A 21,345-nucleotide genomic window follows, 5' to 3' on the forward strand; every position below is an offset into this window, starting at 1 on the left:
AGGATATATGTCCAAAACTGAAACTTCCACCATGGATCATGGCTTTAGTTAGCGGCCCAATGTTCTTCTCTAACAATATGCATGCTCTAACCATTAGGTGGTAGATCTCCCTTACTTCAGACAAGACGGACATGCATAGCAACTCACATGATATTCAACAAAGAGTAGTTGATGGCGTCCCCAGGAACATGGTTATCGCACAACGAGCAACTTAATAAGAGATAAAGTGCATAAGTACATATTCAATACCACAATAGTTTTTAAGCTATTTGTCCCATGAGCTATATATTGTAAAGGTAAAGAATGGAAATTTAAAGGTAGCACTCAAGCAATTTACTTTGGAATGGCGGAGAAATACCATGTAGTAGGTAGGTATGGTGGACACAAATGGCATAGTGGTTGGCTCAAGGATTTGGATGCATGAGAAGTATTCCCTCTCGATACAAGGTTTTAGGCTAGCAAGGCTTATTTGAAACAAACACAAGGATGAACCGGTGCAGCAAAACTCACATAAAAGACATATTGAAAACATTATAAGACTGTACACCGTCTTCCTTGTTGTTCAAACTCAATACTAGAAATTATCTAGACCTTAGAGAGACCAAATATGCAAACCAAATTTTAGCATGCTCTATGTATTTCTTCATTAATGGGTGCAAAGCATATGATGCAAGAGCTTAAACATGAGCACAACAATTGCCAAGTATCTCATTATCCAAGACATTTTAGCAATTACTACATGTATCATTTTCCAATTCCGACCATATGACAATTTAACGAAGAAGAAACTTCGCCATGAATACTATGAGTAAAGCCTAAGGACATACTTGTCCATATGCTACAGAGGAGCATGTCTCTCTCCCACACAAAGAATGCTAGGATCCATTTTATTCAAATAAAACAAAAACAAAAACAAACCGACGCTCCAAGCAAAGTACATAAGATGTGATGGAATAAAAATATAGTTTCAGGGGAGGAACCTGATAATGTTGTCGATGAAGAAGGGGATGCCTTGGGCATCCCCAAGCTTAGACGCTTGAGTCTTCTTGATATATGCAGGGGTGAACCGCCGGGGCATCCCCAAGCTTAGAGCTTTCACTCTCCTTGATCATGTTGTATCATCTCCCTCTCTTGATCCTTGAAAACTTCCTCCACACCAAACATAGAACAACTCATTAGAGGGTTAGTGCACAATCAAAATATACATGTTCAGAGGTGACATAATCATTCTTAACACTTCTGGACATTGCACAAAGCTACTGAAAGTCAATGGAATCAAAATATCCATCGAACATAACAAAACAGGCAATGCGAAATAAAAGGCAGAATCTATCAAAACAGAACAGTTCGTATTGACGAATTTTATTGAGGCACCAGACTTGCTCAAATTAAAATGCTCAAATTGAATGAAAGTTGCGTACATATCTGAGGATCACTCACGTAAATTGGCATAATTTTCTGAGTTACCTACAGAGAACTTTTCCCAGATTCGTGACAGCAAAGAAATCTGTTTCTGCGCAGTAATCCAAATCTAGTATGAACTTTACTATCAACGACTTTACTTGGCACAACAAAACACTAAACTAAGATAAGGAGAGGTTGCTACAGTAGTAAACAACTTCCAAGACACAAAATAAAAACAAAGGTACTGTAGTAAAAACATGGGATGTCTCCCATAAGCGCTTTTCTTTAACGCCTTTCAGCTAGGCGCAGAAAGTGTGTATCAAGTATTATCAAGAGACGAAGTGTCAACATCATAATTTGTTCTAATAATAGAATCAAAAGGTAACTTCATTCCCTTTCTAGGGAAGTGTTCCATACCTTTCTTGAGAGGAAATTGATATTTAATATTACCTTCCTTCATATCAATGATAGCACCAACAGTTCGAAGAAAAGGTCTTCCCAATATAATGGGACAAGATGCATTGCATTCAATATCCAAGACAACAAAATCAACGGGGACAAGGTTATTGTTAACGGTAATGCGAACATTATCAACTTTCCCCAAAGGTTTCTTTGTAGAATGATCAGCAAGATTAACATCCAAATAACAATTTTTCAGCGGTGGCAAGTCAAGCATATTATAAATTTTCTTAGGCATAACAGAAATACTTGCACCAAGATCACATAAAGCATTACAATCAAAGTCATTGACCTTCATTTTAATGATGGGCTCCCAACCATCCTCTAGCTTTCTAGGAATAGAGGCTTCGCGTTCTAGTTTCTCTTCTCTAGCTTTTATGAGAGCATTTGTAATATGTTGCGTGAAAGCCAAATTTATAGCACTAGCATTAGGACTCTTAGCAAGTTTTTGTAAGAACTTTATAACTTCAGAGATGTGGCAATCATCAAAATTCAAACCATTATAATCTAAAGCAATGGGATCATCATCCCCAATGTTGGAAAAAAATTCAGCAGTTTTATCACAGGCAATTTCAGCAGTTTTAGCAGTTTCAGGCAGTTTCTCGCGCTTTGCATTAGAAGTGGAAACATTGCTAACACCAATTCTTTTATTAGTAATAGTAGTAGGTGCAGCAACTTGTGTAGCATTAGCATTACTAGTGATGGTAATAGTCCAAACTTTAGCTATATTTTCTTCTTTTTCATTTTCTTCTCTTTCCCACCTAGCACGCAATTCGGCCATCAATCTTATATTCTCATTAATTCTAACTTGGATGGCATTTGCTGTAGTAACAATTTTATTATGATGATTTTCATTAGGCATAACTTTCGATTTCAAAAGATCAACATCAGCAACAAGACTATCGACTTTAGAAGCAAGTATATCAATTTTCCCAAGCTTTTCTTCAACAGATTTGTTAAAAGCAGTTTGTGTACTAATAAATTCTTTAAGCATGGCTTCAAGTCCAGGGGGTGTGTTCCTATTATTGTTGTAAGAATTCCCATAAGAATTACCATAACCGTTGCCATTATTATAAGGATATGGCCTATAGTTGTTACTAGAATTGTTCCGGTAAGCATTGTTGTTGAAATTACTATTTTTAATGAAGTTTACATCAACATGTTCTTCTTGTGCAACCAATGAAGCTAACGGAACATTATTAGGATCAACATTTGTCCTATCATTCACAAGCATTGACATAATAGCATCAATCTTATCACTCAAGGAAGAGGTTTCTTCGACAGAATTTACCTTCTTACCTTGTGGAGCTCTTTCCGTGTGCCATTCAGAGTAATTGATCATCATATTATCAAGAAGCTTTGTTGCTTCACCAAGAGTGATGGACATAAAGGTACCTCCAGCAGCTGAATCCAATAGGTTCCGCGAAGAAAAATTCAGTCCTGCATAAAAGGTTTGGATGATCATCCAAGTAGTCAGTCCATCGGTTGGGCAATTTTTAACCAAAGATTTTATTCTTTCCCATGCTTGTGCAACATGCTCAGTATCTAATTGTTTAAAATTCATTATGCTACTCCTCAAAGATATAATTTTAGCAGGGGGATAATATCTACCAATAAAAGCATCCTTGCATTTAGTCCATGAATCAATACTATTCTTAGGCAGAGATAGCAACCAATCTTTAGCTCTTCCTCTTAACGAGAAAGGGAACAATTTTAATTTTATAATGTCACCATCTACATCCTTATACTTTTGCATTTCACATAATTCAACAAAATTATTGAGATGGGCAGTAGCATCATCAGAACTAACACCAGAAAATTGCTCTCGCATAACAAGATTTAGTAAAGCAGGTTTAATTTCAAAGAATTCTGCTGTAGTAGCAGGTGGAGCAATAGGTGTGCATAAGAAATCATTATTATTTGTGGTTGTGAAGTCACACAACTTAGTATTTTCAGGAGTACCCATTTTAGCAACAGTAAATAAAGCAAACTAGATAAAGTGAATGCAAGTAACTAATTTTTTTTGTGTTTTTGATATAGCAAACAAGATAGCAAATAAAGTAAAACTAGCGACTAATTTTTTTTGTATTTTGATTTAGTGCAGCAAACAAAGTAGTAAATAAAACTAAGCAAGACAAAAACAAAGTAAAGAGATTGGGATGTGGAGACTCCCCTTGCAGCGTGTCTTGATCTCCCCGGCAACGGCGCCAGAAAAATTGCTTGATGGCGTGTACAGCACACGTCCGTTGGGAACCCCAAGAGGAAGGTGTGATGCGTACAGCGGCAAGTTTTCCCTCAGTATGAAATCAAGGTTTATCGAACCAGTAGGAGCCAAGAAGCACGTTGAAGGTTGATGGCGGCGAGATGTAGTGCGGCGCAACACCAGGGATTCCGGCGCCAACGTGGAACCTGCACTACACAAACCAAGTACTTTGCCCCAACGAAACAGCGAGGTTGTCAATCTCACCGGCTTGCTGTAACAAAGGATTAGATGTATAGTGTGGAAGATGATTGTTTGCAGAAAACAGTAGAACAGTATTGCAGTAGATTGTATTTCAGTATAGAGAATTGGACCGGGGTCCACAGTTCACTAGAGGTGTCTCTCCCATAAGATAAACAGCATGTTGGGTGAACAAATTACAGTTGGGCAATTGACAAATAAAGAGGGCATGACCATGCACATACATATTATAATGAGTATAGTGAGATTTAATTGGGCATTACGATAAAGTACATAGACCGCTATCCAGCATGCATCTATACCTAAAAAGTCCACCTTCAGGTTATCATCCTGTTGCGGTCAGAAACCCACCGGCGAGCAACGACGGGCAACACAGTAGAGCCGGGAACAACTTAGGGCTGCGGCTGGCCCTGGTCCCTCCAAGCGACGGCCCGCAAAGCCTCTGGAACACACGTCCGATGCTGGTGCAAGGGCGTGCCACCTGACCTATACCTGGTCAGGAAGGTGATGGAGATGCCTCGCTTAGTTTCCTGCATGGCATACACGTAAACATTAAATACGAGCCTCGATCGGCTCTCAGGTTATCCTGTGAATCGGCTCAAAGAGCCGATCCACCCATGATTCGTACGAGGTGCACGAATATATGGTGGTCCTGCTTGATCAAGATAAAGCTAAAATGATCTATGACGATTTAGGGTTTTCACCGCATAATCGGATCATCCTACTCACGATTGGGCCTCGCGGTCACGTACGGTGATCGTAAGCCGATCCTAGACAAGGCCTAAAAACCAACACGAGGTTGATCCCCGGAACATCCTGTCTAGGGCTAGCAAACTACACCCTATGCGTCGCTGGATCCTCCAACCCTTTGTAAGGCCTAACTATTGCAGATATTAAACTAATCCTTGAAGAACAAGGAGCAACCGTAACGGATCGGATCTACTAAATAATGATCAAGCGGGGTGCCGCCCCTACACCTAAGATAGGTGTAAGGGCGGCTAGATGTATAAGGGTTGCACTACGACAGCATATGATACGTAGAACAATGCTAACCCTAACACATCTAAGATAACTACGTTGCTCGCCATCAAAAAGGCTTCAGTACGAGCAACGCATGAACAACAAAATAAGCTTGTGCTGCCTAGATCGCAAGATGCGATCTAGGCAGCATGATGCTTACCGGTAGAAACCCTCGAGACGAAGGAGTTGGCGATGCGCCGAGATTGATTTGTGGTGAACGTTGGTTGTTGTTTATTTCATAAACCCTAGATACATATTTATAGTCCAGGGGACTTTCTAACGTGGGAATAATCCCCACCGTGCACGAGACAAACTCTACCTAACCGACACGTATCCTACTATATTACAGATACACGGGCCAACTAGCCCAAACTTTGCATAACAGGCCGATTCACGTATTTCTTCCATGTATATTCTTCAAATCCATCTTGATCGCGGCCTGCCTCTGACTCGGTCAAATTCTGGTGATAACACATGCCCCCCTGGTTTTGGAATTGATAATTCCAAAATCACTCTGTTTTTCTTCGTCGGGTCATGTCGTGGCAGAGCAGAACCGTTGCAGTATCCTTTATCATGATGCCTCGTCTCCCCAACTTCTCTGCAAAATTTGATAGCTTTAGCACCTCTTCCTTGGAAACTGCAATGGCATTAAATCTCCATCAGGCTCCTCCTTATTTTACTGTGCCGACTGATTAGCCCTCTTCATCCCCTTCCTCTGTTCTAGCTATCGGCACCAAAAAACCCTCTCCTTCCATAGCCATGTCGTCTTCTTCCTCCTCTTCCGTTTCTCTCCAATCCTCTTCCTCAAGCGAGTCGATTCCAGGGCACAAACAGATGGAGGCGTACAACCGGCGCGCTCCCAAGCATTGGGACGAGCGGGAGTGGAACTTCGATTTCGTGCCAGAGGGCGAGGACCTCGTCTGGTCAGATGGGGCCATGCCCCTAACTGACGGGGAGGAGGACCTCCGGTTCCTGATTGACGGAGCACTGGAGGCGGAGAGCGACGACGACGACCCTCCCTTCCGAGGTAAATTCACCTCCATCACCAAAGAAGAAGAAGAGGATGACGAAGACGAAGACATCTCCTCCGACACGAAGAAGGAACAGGAGGACGACACCTCCTCCGACGAACCGCCGCCAAAGCGCATCCGTGGCTGGGCTTGGTCAGATGAGGACGATGACGATGACGAGGAAGAAGCCTCCGCTGAAGGTCACAGTAGCAGCAACGAGGAACTCGCCGACAGAAGCAATGACGGCGGTTACCCCAGCTACGGCGAAGACAGCAATAGCCCTTAGAGTAGGGACCTACTAGCATAGGATCAGCAGTAGTAATCTGTTCCTTTTTGTTGAACCATCGGCTTCTCTTTGTAAGAAATCTTATTATCAATGAAAAACTTCCTTTGATTTTGCCGATGTCCTTTATGCTGATTTAGCCGATTTGTCCCCTTAGCCAATGCGTAATGAGCCGATAGCAACGCATCGGTCCTTTAAAATCCATCCTTCAATTCTTCAACTGATGACCTTGAGATCTGGTGGATAATGTGAAGTCTTCAGGAGAGGCTTTAAACTCTTCGACCAGGCCCAACGATCTTCTTCTGCATGAACTCACCATTTTTGAAGGAGGTTGCAATGAAGGATTCAGCTGATGACGCCTCAATCGGCTTCTAAAACAGAGCATCTACCGGGCCAGCTGCCCCCCGAGCCTCAGCCAAGGCTACTTCTTCCTCTGTTGAAAGCCGATATTGTAGACGAAACACTACAGTACTGTTGCAATCGGCTCATTGCAGCTGAGGAAGCTCTCATTGTTTGTCCCCTTGAGGAAGCAGAGGGCCTCACAGATGAACTGGACTTGGTCGAAATCCGGTAGATCTTGTATAATTGCACTAGAGTCGATGGCTGCGCATCGGCTGTATGTCATGATTTTTTTTTACTGGCCGATTTTTCCTAATCGGCCCCCAATGTTTCACTGCACACATGTTCTTCTGCACATGTTCGCTTCACACGTTCACCTGATTAGGTGCCCCCCGAGCCGAATCTGTCAGGGAACTGCAGATATCGGCTCTGTAATTTAGCCAAGGCACCGTATTTGCACGTCGGCTTCGGTAGGACCAATGTTGATTTTCCCTGACTCATCAGCCGACGTAAACCGCTGCCCAGTAGATCGACGTTGCATACAAGCAGAACATGTGGTGAGGATAATTTTGGCCGATTGCTGGAATCGGCCTCCATATTGATCGAAGTGTTCAATGAAGGCGTTGTGCCTTTCCTTCATATACCTTTGGGGGCCGATCCCAAGGATCGGCCTTGCCACATTTGCTCATCGGTTTGCTCTTGCTACACGGTCAGGCCAGTGGATAAGACCAGCTTAACCCTGCCCTTCGTCACGTCGATGCGCTCGCAGTCGTCCAAATTGATCCCTGAGAGTGGCTCTTGGCCTGCTGCTTCCCAAGCGTTCATGCCAGCCGTTGAAATTTCGGCTGAGTCATCGGCCTGGACGACCTCTACCTCATCTCCATCCCACTGTATTACGCATTGGTGCATCGTGGAGGGAATGCAACAGTTGGCGTGGATCCAATCTCTTCCTAGCAGAACAGCATAGGTGCTCTTGCTATCGACGATGAAGAACGTCGTAGGGATAGTTTTCCTTCCTACGGTCAGATCCACGTTCAGAACACCTTGTGCGTCAGACGCTTGGCCGTTGAAATCGCTCAATGTCACGTTGGTCTTGATTAGATCCGAGCTAGAGCGTCCCAACCGACGTAGCATAGAGTGTGGCATAATGTTGACTGCCGCTCCGGTGTCCACCAGCATCTTATTGACAGGCCTCCCATCGATATAACCTCGCAAGTACAGGGCCTTCAGATGTCTGTAGCTTCTTTCTCGTGGCTTCTCAAAGATAACCGGCCGTGGGCCGCAGTCAAGTTGTGCCACAGGTGCCTCGTCTAATCCTGGAGCACTGAACTCCGAAGGAAGGATGAACACCATGTTTGTGCCAGCCGATGTTTCATCATCGGCTTTCCTTTGCTTGGGGCGCCACTCCATTTTTTGTGGTCGACCCTCTTCATCTAGGGTTCGCTGGATTTTCGCGGCCAGATCAGGCCGCGCTTTCCTTAGCGTGTGCAGGTATAACCTTTCGGCTTCCTCCAAGCCGCGCAATCGCTGAACCCTACGCTTCTGGGAACGGCTGAGTCCATCAGGGCACCACCTTGGCTGGTGGTACCTGTCTTCTTCTTCTTCGTCTTCCAAATCCTCGAGATCTTCCAACCGAGGGGACTCAGCGTGTCTGCTTCGAGGCGGGAGAGGCCCTAAGCGTTGGACCACGGACACGTTGGCTGCCTCCTTCTTCTTCTGATTACATTCTGGGCAATTGCCGATTGTAGGCAATCGGCTCATTCCTGAATCCCAGCAGTGTCTGAAGAAGGGGCAGTCCCAGTGCCTATCTTCGTCGTCTTGCTCCCTTGATTTTTCTTTGGCACGGCGCTCGTACTCCTCTTCATCGCGATCATGCCGACGATGTCTCCTGGCGTCCCTAGCCAGACGGTCTCTATCATCATCGTCGCTGGATCGTTGGCGTTGGCTATATTGACTCACATACTTATTGAGGAGGTGATCAGAGAGAGGTCATTGATATCTTATGTTCTTCACTTCTCCCTCTGTGACGTAGCGCTTGCCATCATGCTGGAGCCGATCGCGTGGAGTGGCTTCCTCTGTGTCCTTGCTACGAGAGCAGCTGCCCTCGTCTCCACCCCTGCCAGCGTGGTGTCCAGGTCCTACCATGTTGATGCTGAACGAGGATCCTGGCTGGCAACCTTCAGGGTAAGTGCACTCCACCATGTTAACGGCGGGAAAGGGGTGGGTGTCGACCTTCATGGCGTACTGGTTGAAAATCAGACGTCCTTGTTCTATCGCCATTTGGATCTGCTGACGCCACACCCTGCAGTCGTTGGTGGCATGGGAGACCGAGTTATGCCATTTGCAGTATGGCTTTCCGTTCAGCTCCTGTACCGTGGGGATTTTGAGGCCTTCGGGTATCTTCAACTGCTTCTCCTTGAGTAAGAGGTCGAAGATTTGCTCAGTTTTGGTCACGTCAAAATCGAACCCTCTGGGCGGACCTGGTGGCTTTACCCATTTGCAGGACACGGGGTTTGCCCCCCGAGTCCATTCAGCCACTGCTACCTCTTGATCTCCCGCAGAGCCTTCGTCTTCATCTGCCTCAACCAGGACTACCGCACGCTTGAATTTGTCCTGGTACAAGTCCGGATGGCGCTGTTCATATGCCGACAGTTTCTGAACCATGTGCGCCAGTGAAGGGTAGTCTGCTTGGGAGGCCATGTCCTTGATTTGTGAGGCAAGGCCCACCACTGCCAACTCGACTGCTTCCTTTTCAGTCACACGAGCCGAATAACATCGGTTCCTCAGATTTCTGAAGCGCTGGATGTATTCTGCCACGGTTTCTCCACGCTTCTGACGTATTTGAGCTAGATCGGCAATGCCGGCCTCGGAAGCTTTCGAGTGAAACCGCATGTGGAACTGTTCTTCCAACTGCTTCCAAGTCCGGATCGAGTCCGGTGGCAACGAAGTGTACCACCCGAAAGCCGATCCCGTGAGGGACTGTGCGAAGAACCTCACGCGTAGTGGATCCGACGCTGAGGCCGTTCCTAGCTGTGCCAAATATCGGCTCACATGCTCGATGGAGCTGGAACCATCTGATCCACTGAATTTGGAGAAATCAGGGAGCCGATTTTTGGGTGGTAGCGGGACCAACTCGTACTCGTCGGGGTACGGCTTGGAATAGCCGATTGTCCTTCTTTTCGGCACCATGCCGAACTGATCTCTCGATAGTATCGATTTGATCCGCGGTGCTGGGCTGCAGGAGTCGAACTACGAAGATTCGCCGGGTGGCGTACTTAGCCAGCCATGCTTGCTTTTCCAGCTACGAGCCAACCTGCAGGAGCTGAGCTGCGGAGGTTCGTCGGGTGGCATATTTAGCTAGCCACGTCTCGCTTCTCAAGATCTGTCGCCGACGTTCCTCCTGCTTTCCCAAGTCCCCGCTGTCGCGGCCTGGTTTGTGAGCGCCCGATTACCGCGATCGGCACGTATGTGCACATGTACCCGTGAGGGATCTCCTTAGGCGCCTCATGCAAGAACTGGCAGTCACTAGGGTCACCACCGATCTTGTAGACGACGAATGCCGGTGAATTCGGCACTTCTGGTGCTGCCAACGCAAATGGCAGCGGTGGCCGGGACTGGAGTGGTATCTCTCCTTGGTGTGTCCCGAGAGCTGGTCCTGACGGAGAGTACTGGTGCCTCATGATCTCCTGGATCACCCGGAGAGCGACACACTCCAAAGTGTTCACCAGGTTCTCAGAGTGGCGGTGCAACGAGTGAGCCACCATGTAGTTGATCTCCTGACGTAGGGACCTGGTGCGTTCTTCTGACGGGGCAGAGAGGTCTATCCCATCGAGCGCACCATCAGGCGAGAACCCCTTCCACCTGATGCCATGTGAACGGGTTCTGTGAAAAGAGCCGATGAGGTCGGCTTCGAAGATTGCTTTGACCTCGTCATACTTCTTCTTGAGCTCGTCGGTCAGATCCTCGTACGTGACTGGGGTGCCGTCCGCCATCTCAGATGTAGATGGCGATGTGGTTGATGTCGAAGCTCATCCCACCGGGCATGCCAGAATGTGTTGCGGTCAGAAACCCACCGGCGAGCAACGACGGGCAACACAGTAGAGCCGGGAACAACTTAGGGCTGCGGCTGGCCCTGGTCCCTCCGAGCGACGGCCCGCAAAGCCTCTGGAACATACGTCCGATGCTGGTGCAAGGGCGTGCCACCTGACCTATACCTGGTCAGGAAGGTGATGGAGATGCCTCACTTAGTTTCCTGCATGGCATACACGTAAACATTAAATACGAGCCTCGATCGGCTCTCAGGTTATCCTGTGAATCGGCTCAAAGAGCCGATCCATCCATGATTCGTACGAGGTGCACGAATATATGGTGGTCCTGCTTGATCAAGATAAAGCTAAAACGATCTACGACGATTTAGGGTTTTCACCGCATAATCGGATCATCCTACTCACGATTGGGCCTCGTGGTCACGTACGGTGATCGTAAGCCGATCCTAGACAAGGCCTAAAAACCAACACGAGGTTGATCCCCGGAACATCCTGTCTAGGGCTAGCAAACTACACCCTATGCGTCGCTGGATCCTCCAACCCTTTGTAAGGCCTAACTATTGCAGATATTAAACTAATCCTTGAAGAACAAGGAGCAACCGTAACGGATCGGATCTACTAAATAATGATCAAGCGGGGTGCCGCCCCTACACCTAAGATAGGTGTAAGGGCGGCTAGATGTATAAGGGTTGCACTACGACAGCATATGATACGTAGAACAATGCTAACCCTAACACATCTAAGATAACTACGTTGCTCGCCATCAAAAAGGCTTCAGTACGAGCAACGCATGAACAACAAAATAAGCTTGTGCTGCCTAGATCGCAAGATGCGATCTAGGTAGCATGATGCTTACCGGTAGAAACCCTCGAGACGAAGGAGTTGGCGATGCGCCGAGATTGATTTGTGGTGAACGTTGGTTGTTGTTTATTTCATAAACCCTAGATACATATTTATAGTCCAGGGGACTTTCTAACGTGGGAATAATCCCCACCGTGCACGAGACAAACTCTACCTAACCGACACGTATCCTACTATATTACAGATACACGGGCCAACTAGCCCAAACTTTGCATAACAGGCCGATTCACGTATTTCTTCCATGTATATTCTTCAAATCCATCTTGATCGCGGCCCGCCTCTGACTCGGTCAAATTCTGGTGATAACACATCCGAACCCCTTCTAGTATTAAGTTGCTAACAACAGACAATTGCATTAAGTATTGCGCGTAATGTAATCAGTAACTACATCCTCGAACATAGCACCAATGTTTTATCCCTAGTGGCAACAGCACATCCATAATCTTAGAGGTTTCTGTCACTCCCAGCATTCACGGAGACATGAACCCACTATCGAGCATAAATACTCCCTCTTGGAGTTACAAGCATCTACTTGGCCAGAGCATCTACTAGTAACGGAGAGCATGCAAGATCATAAACAACACATAGATATAAATTGATAATCAACATAACAAGTATTCTCTATTCATCGGATCCCAACAAACACAACATATAGAATTACAGATAGATGATCTTGATCATGTTCGGCAGCTCACAAGACCCGACAATTAAGCACAATGAGGAGAAGACAACCATCTAGCTACTGCTATGGACCCATAGTCCAGGGGTGAACTACTCACTCATCACTCCGGAGGCGACCATGGCGGCGTAGAGTCCTCCGGGAGATGATTCCCCTCTCCGGCAGGGTGCCGAAGGCGATCTCCTGAATCCCCCGAGATGGGATTGGCGGCGGCGGCGTCTCTGGAAGGTTTTTCGTATCGTGGCTCTCGGTACTGGGGGTTTCGCGACGAAGGCTTTAAGTAGGCGGAAGGGTAGGTCAGGGGGCGACGCGAGGGGCCCAGGAGACAGGGCGGCGCGGCCAAGGGTGGGGCCGCGCCGCCTGCCCTCCTGGCCACCTCGTGGCCCCACTCCGTTGACTCTTCGGTCTTCTGGAAGCTTCGTGCCAAAATAGGACCCTGGACGTTGATTTCGTCCAATTCCGAGAATATTTCCTTACTAGGATTTCTGAAACCAAAAACAGCAGAAAACAGCAACTGGCACTTCGGCATCTTGTTAATAGGTTAGTTCCAGAAAATGCACGAATATGACATAAAGTGTGCATAAAACATGTAGATATCATCAATAATGTGGCATGGAACATAAGAAATTATCGATACGTCAGAGACGTATCACACACCGTTATAGGAACCACATCAAAATCAATGGAATCCTTATACAGTCGAATCTCAAAATCAGCACGCACGGTTTACCTTCATCTCACCATTATCGCTCAACCACTGAATATAATATGGATGCGGGTGCGGTAGATACTTCAGTTTCAGCTTGGCACACAACTCCTTTCTTGCTAGATTCGACAACTCCCGCCATCAATAATGACCTTGCAAGCTTTATCAGGACCAACTAGTGTCTTTGTTTGAAACAAATTGCAGCGTTGAGTAGATGCACTCGGCTGCACATTAAAGCACGCTGTGACACAACAATAGTGCGAGCTCCAGACGGATAAACATCTACACCATCACTGTCATAATCATCATCTTCTGGAGCATACGGATCAACATCATCTCCAGTCTCATACTCATCAAGGTCATTAATGATCATCATTTTACGGTTAGGACAATCTCTCTTGAAGTGACCCTTGCCTCCACATGTATGACAATTCATATCGCGGTTGCGCGCCGCAGACATGCTAGAACCACTTGTACTTGCAGCAGGTTCGGGCTTCTTTGTGTTGGACACATTGGAGATCGGCTTGCTCGACGAAGTAGGAAAAGGTGCGGGGCGCACAGACGGCGCCGGCGCTGTAGATGGGGGCGCCCTAGGCGTGTAGCGCCCAGCCCCCGTAGCACGGCCTTTGATTTGCGCCTCTTCAGCTAACTGTGCTTCAACTTATCTTGCATGATGTAGCAGCCCATTCATAGTAGTGTAACTGTGATGACGAACAATGCCTTTGATATTATACTTCAGACCATGTAGAAAACATTGCATTGTCATCTCAAGTGGCTCACGGACACGGCCACGCTGCATAAGCATCTCCATCTCCATGTAATACGCATCAACTCTCATAACACCTTGTCTCAAGAGGGTCAACTTATCATATATAGATTGCAAATAATTAGTGGGAACGAAACGAGCTTGCATGATTGCCTTCATCTCGCGCCATGTAAGAACTGGCACTTCTTGATCTTCTTGACGAGCACATGTAACTCCATCCCACCAACACAACGTATAGCCATCAAATTCTGAGGAAGCAAGCTTAATCTTCCTATCTTCAGTATAGTCATGTAGGCGCCATAACTTTTCAATTTCAGCTCCCAAGTAAGGTATTCTTCAACATAAGGATCTCCTTCAAATTTTGGTATTGAGAACTTTGGATTACCAAAACCATCGTCTTGCGGTTGTGGAGGGACACGGCAGTCTCCAAGTTCAACAAAGCCACGACCACGGTTACCACGTCCAACACCACGACCAGCAGCAGCAGGTTGTTCTTCAAAATCTCCATGAACACTCTCCCCTTCTTCATGTTGTTGTTGTTGATGTTGATGTTGTTGTTGGATCAGGTTCTCAACAGCTAACTGCAACACTTAAATAGAGCGTTGAATATTCGTCACTTGTACTTGTATTGTATTGATAGTCTCAGTAGTGGTATCAAGCGTCATAGTGACCTTTTGAATTTCAGTAGTAAGTCCCTCGTCTTGTTCATGGAATTCATGTCGCATCTCATTACGAAGAGCTTCATACTCCCTCCAAATCATAACATCAGCTCCATCCTTCTGTTTCTAGTTAACAATTTTAGCATCACTAGAAGACATGGTTAGTAGATTAGTGCATTAAATCAAAAATCGGTGGTGGTACTCTCATAACTCACTCAAAACTGATAAGAAAAGGTAAATCTCACCGCTCCAAAGTGAATTAGTATTGCTTACCACTTGGATTGACAAACTAGTGCACGGATGTAGCGAAGTGAATATCAAGGGTATAAGAACAATCACACGAAAAAGCAGGATATATGTGAAGCTGTAGGTAGGCTACCTATTTGCACCAATAACAAGCTCTAGCGCTGACCGTAGAATAACCGAAGATACTCACACAAGGCGATAAATATGGCAATGCAACTATATGGATGAAATATGTTGCAATGCACTCGAGAGACGATAGCAAAGCTCAACGGGATAGGCACAAGGTGCATAGGTGCAGGAAAGTAAACTATGCCTTCACTTGATCTCTTACTAGCACTTCACTTTTTGTTTTTGGATTTTCTTTTTATCACACGCAGCACAAGGTATCTCTTTTTGTTTCTTTTCAAAAAAAAATTGATTTTATGTCTCAACTCCTCGTAACACGGCCGACAGATAATGCAAAGCACCAAAACCCTAATGAGTAGCCTATCGAGCGGTAAAACTAGTCTCTTTTGCGGAAGTTCCTAGTCACTTATATCGAAAGGCTGTGTCTATGGTTGGAAACAAGTGATGTCTACGCCCCCTCCTTTTCCTGTAGACAGTGTTGGGCCTCCAAGAGCAGAGGTTTGTAGAACAGCAGCAAGTTTCCCTTAAGTGGATCACCCAAGGTTTATCGAACTCAGGGAGGAAGAGGTCAAAGATATCCCTCTCATGCAACCCTGCAACCACAAAGCAAGAAGTCTCTTGTGTCCCCAACACACCTAATAGGTGCACTAGTTCGGCGAAGAGATAGTGAAATACAGGTGGTATAAATAAGTAGTAGCAACGGCACCAGAAAAGTGCTTTGCCCAGGACAGTAAACAAGCAGTAGTAACGCAGCAGTAGTAACGCATGAAAAACAAGAAACAAGCAGCGATAGCAGTATTTAGGAACAAGGCCTAGGGATTACACTTTCACTAGTGGACACTCTCAACTTTGATCACATAACAGAATAGATAAATGCATACTCTACACTCTCTTGTTGGATGATGAACACCACTAATTGCGTAGGATTACACGAACCCTCAATGCCGGAGTTAACAAGCTCCACAATATTCGATGTTCATATTTAAATAACCTTAGAGTGCATGAAAGATCAACACGACTAAACCAAGTACTAACATAGCATGCACACTGTCACCTTCACACTATGTAGGAGGAATAGATCACATCAATACCATCATAGCAATAGTTAACTTCATAATCTACAAGAGATCACAATCATAGCCTACGCCAAGTACTAACACGGATGCACACACTGTCACCATTACACCGTGCAGGAGGAATAAAACTACTTTAATAACATCACTAGAGTAGCACATAGATGAATTGTGATACAAAACACATTGCAATCATAAAGAGATATAAATAAGCACTTCACTATGCCATTCATAACAGTGAATAAGTATTCTGTGAAATATAGCCTAAGAGACCCACACGGTGCACACACTGTCACCTTTACACACGTGGGACAAGGAGTCTCCGGAGATCACATAAGTAAAATTCACTTGACTAGCATAACGACATCTAGATTACAAGCATCATCATATGAATCTCAATCATGTAAGGCAGCTCATGAGATTATTGTATTGAAGCACATAGGAGAGAGATGAACCACATAGCTACCGGTACAGCCCCGAGCCTCGATGGAGAACTACTCCCTCCTCATGGGAGATAGCAGCGTTGATGGAGATGGCGGTGGTGTCGATGGAGGAGCCTTCCGGGGGCACTTCCCCGTCCCGGCGGCGTGCCGGAACAGAGACTCCTGTCCCCCAGATCTTGGCTTCGCGATGGCGGCGGCTCTGGAAGGTTTCTCGTACCATGGCTTTTTCGTATCGAGGTTTTAGGTCCAGGGGCTTTATATAGGCGAAGAGGCGGCGTCAGGAGGTCGAAGGGGCGCCGACACTATAGGGGGGCGCGGGCCCCCCCTTGGCCGCGCCGGCCTAGGGTTTGGTGGGCCTGTGCCCCCTCTCTTGCGGCTCTCGGGTGTTCTGGATGCTTCCGGGAAAAATAGGAACCTGGGCGTTGATTTCGTCCGATTCCGAGAATATTTCGTTACTAGGATTTCTGAAACCAAAAACAGCAGAAAACAGCAACTGGCACTTCGGCATCTTGTTAATAGGTTAGTTCCAGAAAATGCACGAATATGACATAAAGTGTGCATAAAACATGTAGATATCATCAATAATGTGGCATGGAACATAAGAAATTATCGATACGTCGGAGACGTATCAGCATCCCCAAGCTTAGTTTCTGCTCGTCCCGAGCAGGTAAACGATAAACAAAGATAATTTCTGGAGTGACATGCCATCATAACCTTGATCATACTATTTGTAAAGCATATGTAATGAATGCAGCGATCAAAACAATGGTAATAACATGAGTAAACAACTGAATCATAAAGCAAAGACTTTTCATGAATAGTACTTCAAGACAAGCATCAATAAGTCTTGCATAAGAGTTAACTCATAAAGCAATAAATCAAAGTAAAGGTATTGAATCAACACAAAGGAAGATGAAGTTTCAGCGGTTGCTTTCAACTTATAACATGTATATCTCATGGATATTGTCAATGTAAAGTAATATAACAAGTGCAATATGCAAGTATGTAGGAATCAATGCACAGTTCACACAAGTGTTTGCTTCTTGAGGTGGAGAGAAATAGGTGAACTGACTCAACATAAAAGTAAAAGAATAGTCCTTCAAAGAGGAAAGCATCGATTGCTATATTTGTGCTAGAGCTTTGATTTTGAAAACATATAGAGAGCAATAAAAGTAAAATTTTGAGAGGTGTTTGTTGTTGTCAACGAATGGTAGTGGGCACTCTAACCCCCTTGCCAGACAAACCTTCAAAGAGCGGCTCCCATTTTATTTTATTTTTGGGTGGCACTCCTTCCAACCTTTCTTTCACAAACCATGGCTAACCGAATCCTCGGGTGCCTGCCAACAATCTCATACCATGAAGAAGTGCCTTTTTATTTTAGTTTTATTATGATGACACTCCTCCCAACCTTTGCTTACACAAGCCATGGCTAACCGAATCCTTCGGGTGCCGTCCAACAATCACATACCATGGAGGAGTGTCTATTTTTGTTAATTAATTTGGGACTGGGAATCCCATTGCCAGCTCTTTTTGCAAAATTATTGGATAAGCGGATGAAGCCACTAGTCCATTGGTGAAAGTTGCCCAACAAGATTGAAAGATAAACACCACATACTTCCTCATGAGCTATAAAACATTGACACAAATCAGAGGTGATAAATTTTGAATTGTTTAAAGGTAGCACTCAAGCAATTTACTTTGGAATGGCAGGAAATACCATGTAGTAGGTAGGTATGGTGGACACAAATGGCATAGTGTTGTTTGGCTCAAGGATTTGGATGCATGAGAAGTATTCCCTCTCGATACAAGGTTTAGGCTAGCAAGGTTGTTTGAAGCAAACACAAGCACAAACTAGTACATCAAAACTTACATAAAAGACATATTACAAGCATTATAAGACTATACATCGTCTTCCTTGTTGTTCAAACACCTCACTAGAAAATATCTAGACTCTAGAGAAACCACTCATGCAAACCAAATTTTAACCAGCTCTATGTATTTCTTCACTAATAGGTGCAAAGTATATGATGCAAGAGCTTAAACATGAGCACAACAATTGCCAAGTATCACATTGTTCAAGACATTACACCAATTACCACATGTAGCATTTCCCGTTACCAACCATATAACAATTAACGAAGCAGTTTCAACCTTCGCCATGAAAATTAAAAGCTAAGAACACATGTGTTCATACGAACCAGCGGAGCGTGTCTCTCTCCCACACAATCATTTATTCAAACAAAAACAAAAATAGAAACAAACAAACAGACGCTCCAAGTAAAGTACATAAGATGTGACCGAATAAAAATATAGTTTCAAGAGAAGGAACCTGATAATTTGTCGATGAAGAAGGGGATGCCTTGGGCATCCCCAAGCTTAGATGCTTGCGTCTTCTTGAAATATGCAGGGATGAACCACCGGGGCATCCCCAAGCTTAGACTTTTCACTCTTCTTGATCGTAGTATATCATCCTCCTCTCTTGACCCTTGAAAACTTCCTTCACACCAAACTCAAAACAACTCATTAGAGGGTCAGTGCATAATCAAAAATTCACATGTTCAGAGGTGACACAATCATTCTTAACACTTCTGGACATTGCCCAAAGCTACTGAAAGTCAATGGAATCGAAATATCCATCGAACATAACAAAACTGGCAATGCGAAATAAAAGGCAGAATCTGTCAAAACAGAACAGTTCGTATTGACGAATTTTATCGAGGCACCAGACTTGCTCAAATGAAAATGCTCAAATTGAATGAAAGTTGCGTACATATCTGAGGATCACTCACGTAAATTGGCATAATTTTCTGAGTTACCTACAGAGAAAACAGCCCAGATTCGTGACAGCAAAGAAATCTGTTTCTGCGCAGTAATCCAAATCTAGTATGAACTTTTCTATCAACGACTTTACTTGGCACAACAAAACACTAAACTAAGATAAGGAGAGGTTGCTACAGTAGTAAACAACTTCCAAGACACAAAATAAAAACAAAGTACTGTAGCAAAATAACACATGGGTTATCTCCCAAGAAGTTCTTTCTTTATAGCCATTAAGATGGGCTCAGCAGTTTTAATGATGCACTCGCAAGAAATAATACTTGAAGCAAAAGAGAGCATCAAGAGGCAAATTCAAAACACATTTAAGTCTAACATGCTTCCTATGCATAGGAATCTTGTAAATAAACAAGTTCATGAAGAGCAAAGTAACAAGCATAGGAAGATAAAACAAGTGTAGCTTCAAAAATTTCAGCACATAGAGAGGTATTTTAGTAACATGAAAATTTCTACAACCATATTTTCCTCTCTCATAATAACTTTCAGTAGCAACATGAGCAAACTCAACAATATAACTATCAAATGAAACATTCTTATCATGAGTCTCATGCATAAAATTATTACTCTCCACATAAGCATAATCAATTTTATTAGTAATAGTGGGAGCAAATTCAACAAAATAGCTATCATCAAATATAGGAGGCATATTGTAATCATAATCAAATTTATCCTCCATAGTAGGTGGAACCAAAAGGCTACTATCATTATAATCATCATAAATAGGAGGCAAAGTATCATCAAAGAAAATTTTCTCCTCAATGCTTGGGGGACTAAAAAGATCATGCTCATCAAAACCAGCTTCCCCAAACTTAGAATTTTCCATAGCATTAGCAACAATAGTGTTCAAAGCATTCATATTAATAACATTCCCATTAGCATGCATATAAAGTTCCATGGGTTTTTTAATTTTCTCTTCAAACACATCATGTCCTAATTCAAGATAAAGTTCATAAAGATCTCTCATATTTTTGTTGTTTTCCATTATGCCTAACTAGTGTAAACAAGAAACAAAAAGATGCAATTGCAGGATCTAAAGGAAATAGCTTCAAGCACAAACACAATGGTGCCAGAAAAGTACTGTTACCTGGAACCGGAGTATGAGTTCCTTTTACCTTTCCTCCCCGGCAACGGCGCCAGAAAATAGCTTGATGTCTACACCCCCTCCTTTTCCTGTAGACAGTGTTGGGCCTCCAAGAGCAGAGGTTTGTAGAACAGCAGCAAGTTTCCCTTAAGTGGATCACCCAAGGTTTATTGAACTCAGGGAGGAAGAGGTCAAAGATATCCCTCTCATGCAACCCTGCAACCACAAAGCAAGAAGTCTCTTGTGTCCCCAACACACCTAATAGGTGCACTAGTTCGGCGAAGAGATAGTGAAATACAGGTGGTATAAATAAGTAGTAGCAACGGCACCAGAAAAGTGCTTTGCCCAGGACAGTAAACAAGCAGTAGTAACGCAGCAGTAGTAACGCAGTAAAACAGTAAACAAGCAGCGATAGCAGTATTTAGGAACAAGGCCTAGGGATTACACTTTCACTAGTGGACACTCTCAACTTTGATCACATAACAGAATAGATAAATGCATACTCTACACTCTCTTGTTGGATGATGAACACCACTAATTGCGTAGGATTACACGAACCCTCAATGCCGGAGTTAACAAGCTCCACAATATTCGATGTTCATATTTAAATAACCTTAGAGTGCATGAAAGATCAACACGACTAAACCAAGTACTAACATAGCATGCACACTGTCACCTTCACACTATGTAGGAGGAATAGATCACATCAATACCATCATAGCAATAGTTAACTTCATAATCTACAAGAGATCACAATCATAGCCTACGCCAAGTACTAACACGGATGCACACACTGTCACCATTACACCGTGCAGGAGGAATAAAACTACTTTAATAACATCACTAGA

This window comes from Lolium perenne, chromosome 3 (genome assembly GCF_019359855.2).
Source record: "Lolium perenne isolate Kyuss_39 chromosome 3, Kyuss_2.0, whole genome shotgun sequence".
In the NCBI taxonomy this organism is placed as follows: Eukaryota; Viridiplantae; Streptophyta; class Magnoliopsida; order Poales; family Poaceae; genus Lolium; species Lolium perenne.